Raw genomic sequence first — 6895 nt, 5'->3', positions numbered from 1 at the left:
ACCAAATTATATGAAATACAAGAAGGTTATATTGTCATATTGCAATTAAATGTTTTTACAAAGTTATTCTTGTTTTTGTACAGTATTTTCATATGGATTTCTGAATATATCTATGTAATTTGATGTATACTGTATATTTATAGGCAACAAACTTTATGGGAAAAGTTCTAAATTCTACGGTTAACTGTATATGGGCATTAATACAGTACATTTAGTACCATGAACTTTACATTGCGATCGTAATTTCTTTACCTATTCTTATACAGGCACTTTAGTATTATATGCATCAGTATCTAAACTTTTTTCATGGTTACGTTTTCTTTTGTTGTTAAATGATATTGTCAATACCTTTCATGTTTTGGTTATGATGTACCTTCGTTTTCATATGGATTTCTGAATATATCTATGTAATTTGATGTATACTGTATATTTATAGGCAACAAACTTTATGGGAAAAGTTCTAAATTCTACGGTTAACTGTATATGGGCATTAATACAGTACATTTAGTACCATGAACTTTACATTGCGATCGTAATTTCTTTACCTATTCTTATACAGGCACTTTAGTATTATATGCATCAGTATCGAAACTTTTTTCATGGTTACGTTTTCTTTTGTTGTTAAATGATATTGTCAATACCTTTCATGTTTTGGTTATGATGTACCTTCATGAAATATGGTATTATTTGCCAAACATGGTAAAAGAGCGCTATTCTTGGCCACATAGAATGTTGTCAATCATTGTATATTTCAACAAACAAGATGTCTTTTATATTAAATATATTCAATTACAGCATGTTTAAATTTTAACATTCTTTCTTCAGATGTTTATTTGACTTAAATATTTGCAATATGTTGTCTGTTGTGGTCCTTTTTGGTTCCCTTTTCCTGTTTCATTGCTCTTAATGAAAATAAAAAACTTTTGAAAAGCTGATATTTAGTGCTGTTGTGGTTAATGAGTGAAAGATTCACGAAGGCAAGATTTTTGGCTTAATTTGCACAATGAGCTCATTAAGGGCCAAATAACTGAAAGAAACTTTTTGTGATTTACTGTACTACTCTCATAAACTGGATGATTGTAAAATTATAGATGTTATTCTCAAATGTACCGCTAGAGACCACTGTCTATCCAAAAATGCATGTTTGTTGTCACAATTCCGTCATTTGTGTTACAAAATATTCTTGTTCCTCTTTATAGAGATCTTCATCATCACTGGCGTCATCAATGTCATCATCAACAACAGATGTATCAGTACTGGAGATATATATTTGAAAATGAATATTTGATATTGCTGCCTCAATGTGGAGATATGATTGTAGAGATATGAAAAAAAAAATGTTAACGTGCAATGCCTTTTTTTTTTAGATATCTATCTATCTATCTATCTATCTATATATGTGTGTGTGTGTGTGTGTGTATATATATATATATATATATATATATATATATATAGCCTATATATATATATAGTAGGCCACATATAAAAACTATAGCCATTAATTTCAGAATATATTCCGCTAAGCAGTACATCCATTTGACATGCATGCAAGCAGTCATGCTCTCTCTAAAGCTTTAGCATGTTGTAAAATGGGCTTCCTGTCAACAGCATGACGGTCACAACATTCCTGCAATGACATGTGTTCAGAGCAGACCTCCATTACATGCTGCTTCTGGGTGTGGCCTAAACGACCTCTTACTCCAGACAAACACAGATGACTTCCTATGGGATTATGTGGCATTTATCAAATAGACTAGGAGTTATATAAAGCCATTTGTAAATGCAGAGGGAGCAGATTGGGATCTAACATTAATCCCAGCCTGCGTTCTGCCTGGCTGCAATCCATCTGAAAGAAAGGACAGGCAACAGGAATTACAAACCTTACACTGGTCACATCCTCATCCTCCACTGTCCATACCCTTGCTTGCCCTCTCCAGCTCATGGCCAACACAGGATAACTGACCCTGATCAATTGAGGGCCAGTGTTCAATTTTAGCCACATGCAATTGGTAGATTGATGTAGACCTATTTTCTCTGTAAATTCAGTTAGGAATTATTAAAATGATTCAAGATTTACTCTGATTCAGGAGCCGTTGCAGCACAGCATTTACCATACTGATACATACGGAAGCTTGTTTCCACCACAGGATAAAAACGAAAAAAAAGTAATTGCGACTTTTTATCTTGCAATTCTGAGAAAAGAGTTGTGATATGTAAATTCACAATTGCAGTGAAAAAAGTCAGAATTGCGACATGCAAACTCAGAATTCCCGAGAAAAGAATTCCCATCAGAATTGCGAGAGGTAAATTCATAATTCAGAGCAATAAGTAAAAATGGCAAGTTTACATCTCAGAATAGTTTTTTTTTTTCCCTCTCGGAATTCTGACTTTTTCCTCAGAATTCTGACTTTTTTCCTCTGAATTCTGAGTTTGCATCTCGGAATTGTGATTTTTTTTCTCTGGATGCTGAGTTAGAATAAATACATAGTCAGACTCAGATGTAAACTCAGAATTCTGAGAAAAAAAGGAAAAATAGCAAGTTTACATCTCAGAATTAAAAAATTTTCCCTCTGAATTTTTAGTTTGAATCTTGGAATTCTGATTTATTTTTCTCAGAATTCTGAGTTAGAATAAAGGAAAAAAGTCAGAATTGCGAGACAAAATTCAGAGCAACAAGTAAAAATCAGATTTTTGTCTTTTTTCCCTCAGAATTCTGACTTTTTCCACCGGAATTCTGAATTTGCATCTCGGAATTCAGATTTTTCTTCTCTGACTTCTGAGTTAGAATAAAGAAAAAAGTCAGAATTGTGAGATGTAAACTCAGAATTCAGAGAAAAAAGTAAAAAAAATTGCAAGTTTACATCTCAGAATTAAAAATTTTTCCCTCTGAATTTTTAGTTTGAATTAGGATTTCTTTTTTCAGAATTCTAAATTAGAATAAAGAAAAAATTCTGAATTGTGAGATTTAGTCACAATTACTTTTTTCATTTGTTGCAGAAATAACCTTGCATAGACACATGCAAAGAAAAGCACAAATCTGATTAGAAAAAAATGTATTTGCTTTTATTCAGAAATTGAGAATACAGTTCTCTGAATGTTATATTAGTAAGTAATACAGTAATTAAATATCACCACTTTTTTATCACTTGATTGTCAAACAAAATGTATTTGCTGAAAAATATTTTTTTCTTTTTTTCCCAGAAAAGAACATCTATTATTATACTTCATAAATATATTGCATTTTAGATGATTTACTGTAGCTCAAAATTGCTCAAAATCCTAGTGCTAGCAATGCCAGTGTCATGGGTTTGATTCCTGGGGAACACACAATGCCTACTATCAAAATATAATATACACAGAATGCAAAGTAAGTTGCTTCGGAAAAAAGTCAAAATGCATCTGATTTAGCCAAGTGGTGTCATCAATGTTGACTGAATTAGAATTTCCTATGTATTGCTTAACTGAGACAATATTATTGTATTATTGTAAATGTATTCTTTATAATATACCTATCTGTTTACACATTTACACAACACTTCACAATGAACACATTCAAAATGTATAACTTATATACTGAAGTGTTGTACACTACATGGGCAACATTCATGCCTTTGACAAACCTGCAAAATCACGTCATTTCTTCAACAGATAACATTATGACTGTACACGTGTCCAGACATTTGCACTGTTCAGGCATGCACATGTGTCTTCTACTGGCCTCTATCCAGTGTCCAGAGGATAAAATAACTCAATTTCCATGATGAAATGGTCCACAATAAACTAATGAAAGCAGATGGACGCTCTGAAATAGAGAAGAGAACAGACCACCATTCAAGTTTTACTGACTGCGCCTCCAGTGGCAAATGCTATTTGTATTATCAGTGTACTGCTGAATGTCATAGGGTCGTGTTACGTAATTCTAATGGTGAACGCTGTCCCTTTAAACAGGTGCTAAATGGAGATCAAAAGAACAACAGATTGCAAAAAATATGTAGGCTTATAGAAATGTCATATAATAAATACCTGCAATGTTTCATTTGATATTTGTTTTTGACAGGATATTCTATAGTAGCATAAAACTATTAATGCCAGTCAGAAACAAGTATGGAAATCAACAGGTTATCAGCCAGATTTCATGCTATGCTAATGTGATATCAGCAATATTGCACATAAACAGCCCAGACTGATATCAACAATGGTAGATATGCTAAAACTGTATATTTAACAAAATAAATAAACATACAAACAAACAAACAGTAGACTGTAATTTTATTTTAAAAATAACTTCAATGGTTTGTTTGGTTATCTTTAAGGGGTAATAAATATTTGATCATAAAACTATTATCTGAAGGAAAAAAAATAGCACTGGTCCTTACTTAAATCTGGCAACCTTTTTGTACATTAAGATGAATATTTCCAGACCATATACTTGATTTTTAATGATTTTAAGATGCTATTAATTTATTTATCAAATCTTGACATGTTTACATATTTAGAGCAAAATATATTGCAATCAAAATATTGCAGATATGATACACCTGCTGTCTGTCAAACTGGTTTATAAAATGCATCATAAAAGGATGGCTATGCCACATTTATATAGCCAACAAAAAGGGTTTATTTGCACACAAAAGAGCAAATAATGTGCTTATTTAAGTGTAGTAAATCAAAATCATGTCATGAGCTAAAGTTGCAACATTTGACCCACCAAAGATGAATAGATGCAAAATGACCATAAAAACTACTCTTCTTTTGCATTTTACAATGTAAGTAACTTGAATTAAATTTGACACAATACTGTATTTATATAACCATCTTATCTGGATAAAGTCAAGACCATAGTGCATAAAACATTATGGTCACATTTTGGTTTGTATGTTTACTCGGATGATGACGCAATAGTACAGACACTTGATGTTGCTGCAGTTAATCCCTGTGCTACCAAATGCCTTCTTCCTGTTAATGGCCATATATTCGAAAGAATTCATCATGTCGTCCACTTTCTCTACCGGGAAAAAGAATATGTCTGTGAAAATGGTGTTGGAGAATTGCTCATTTTAAATATTATTTCATCTTTTTGTCACTTCTGTAGTGCAATTTACCCAAGAGTACTTATACTTAACATTATTGCAATATTAAATATGTCTATAATATATGCTATTGCAATAATAATTCTGTTTAATAAACTATAAATATAAAATATATATATATCCATATATAAATAATATTAAATACATATGTAATGTTAAATAATTTTTTTAATAAATAATTTATTAAAAGTTTAGCATTTAAACAAATTATTCATCATTTCGATAAAATTCTTGATACATTTTTTATGGTTTTTAAAAAGCATTATCCTGTATCCTGTCATTAAGAGATCTATAAAGAGGCTACTGAATAATGTCAGTGTGTAAAATAAGTCTTGGTTTTCCTATCATTAATAATGAAAATATTATAAAGCTTGTGTCAAAATTGCACAAATAAAAAATGTCAAATAAAAAAATTAGCATAAATGGGTAATATATTCTGGTCAGTGAGAAGCAATTGTATCTTACTTGTTTCAGCTCAAATTAGGTTAAATTTTGAGCATTTATTCACTTCTATGAGATTGAATATGTGTCCAAAAGGGAAAACCGAGAGAAAGTCACTCATCAGCAGACTGTGGATGTGTCAGACCAGCGTGCTCCTCTTCTCGCGCATGTCAGGGGTCAGAGGCGCGAAGTTGGAGGCAGCTGTGTTGTTCTGCTCGTTGTAACGCGACGAGGCCGGGGAGTTTTGCATCACCACGAGCCGGATGGGAGACTGCTGCTGGGGGGCTGCGGGCTCGGAAACGTACTCCTTGGAAGGGTCTTTGCCGCGGCAGTCGTACAGGATGCAAGAGATGAGAAAGACCAGAAGCAGGATGACGTAGCTGGCGATGAGGATGATGAGGTTTAGAGTGACTGGATCAATCTCCAGGTAAAACTCCATGAGACCCATGGCGACGCTGCATCCCTGACTCTCTGAAAGAAATGTGGGCACCATGGACTCCCGTCGGGCTCTTCGGCAAAGCGTGCAGTAGTTGGGATATCCCGGCGAGCAGCAGCAGGGCCCTGTGCTGAGATCAGAGTGGAGATTTCGCTCTGCAGTTCAAAGACTTTAATCCCTCCCCTTCTATTCCACCAACCTTGAGTTCCTGCAGCCGATGATTACAAGCTGCTCACTTAATAGTTTAAGCTGCCATTTTAATTTTGTCAACTGCACATTGCGCGATGGATTTGGCCAAATGATGTAGAGGCGGTGAAAGGGTGGAGTAGAATTTTTAGCATGTCCCACCTCGTGTCTTTTTGCCAGAAGCACGTCAATGTGGGATTTCACTAAGCATTGTGTAATGAACGACTTTTAGTTATGTCATTATTAATGGACCGTGACATAACACTCAAGCAAAAAAGCAGATTTAATGGTATTTTGGGAACGTGTAATATACATGTTTTTCCTCCACATTATTTTGAATTCATTTTTATGGATACTCGTATTGGCTTTGTTATACTGATGAGGTGACAGATGTATTGTTCAGCGCAGTCAGAGGCGGACTATATTCACACCCATTTCATAACTTCAGCCTCCTGACCATCAGCAGATCTCACACAAAGCTGAAGCATTTACTACGACTTCACAGTCAGTTCCCAAAATTTTTTTTTTTTTTTTTTTACATAGTAATGATTTATTGTATTTAAAGCATAATACGAGTTTTTGAGACAGTCTATTAAAATTGGCAGGTTGTGTTATCTCATAAATTGACTGTGACAGAACATGTAAGACAAAAAGCAGATTTAATGTTGTTTTTGACGGTAATTTGGGAAAATATAACTTATGCAAATTATTTGGCATTCATCATTTCAATAAAATGCTGGAC

Source organism: Sinocyclocheilus rhinocerous, unplaced genomic scaffold, assembly GCF_001515625.1.
Source record: "Sinocyclocheilus rhinocerous isolate Xijiao unplaced genomic scaffold, SAMN03320098_v1.1 scaffold140, whole genome shotgun sequence".
Classification (NCBI taxonomy): Eukaryota; Metazoa; Chordata; class Actinopteri; order Cypriniformes; family Cyprinidae; genus Sinocyclocheilus; species Sinocyclocheilus rhinocerous.
The sequence above is the reverse complement of the archived record's forward strand: the minus strand, read 5'-3'. Positions refer to the sequence as shown.